This window comes from Babylonia areolata, chromosome 6, assembly GCF_041734735.1.
Source record: "Babylonia areolata isolate BAREFJ2019XMU chromosome 6, ASM4173473v1, whole genome shotgun sequence".
In the NCBI taxonomy this organism is placed as follows: Eukaryota; Metazoa; Mollusca; class Gastropoda; order Neogastropoda; family Buccinidae; genus Babylonia; species Babylonia areolata.
The window spans coordinates 25,667,279-25,667,654 of record NC_134881.1 but is presented as its reverse complement, the minus strand read 5'-3'; positions in this window follow the sequence as shown (position 1 = coordinate 25,667,654).

The following is a 376-nucleotide window of genomic DNA, read 5'->3' as shown; positions in this document are numbered from 1 at the left end:
GTGTGTGCGTGCGTGTGCGCATGTGCGCGTGTGCATATGTGCATGTCATGATTGTTGATGCGTACGTGGGCATCTCATCATAAGAAAGTGACTCATTCTTAATTTGTACATCACATTAACTTCCGTCTCTTCGCTGTGTTGAAAGGTAATGAACAGAACAGGAAGAAGAACAACAACAACATCAAAAAACAACAAAGACAAAAAATATATATATATATCTAAAAAATAAAAATAAAAACAACGACAAAAAACGTGAGCCTCTGGAGAATGGCGTATCCTTGAAACAGCGGGGAAATACCCAAATATAGTTCAAGGGTTCTCCACTGTCATACCTGTTGACTGTACAACAAACTGCATGGGTATGTCGGACGTCACC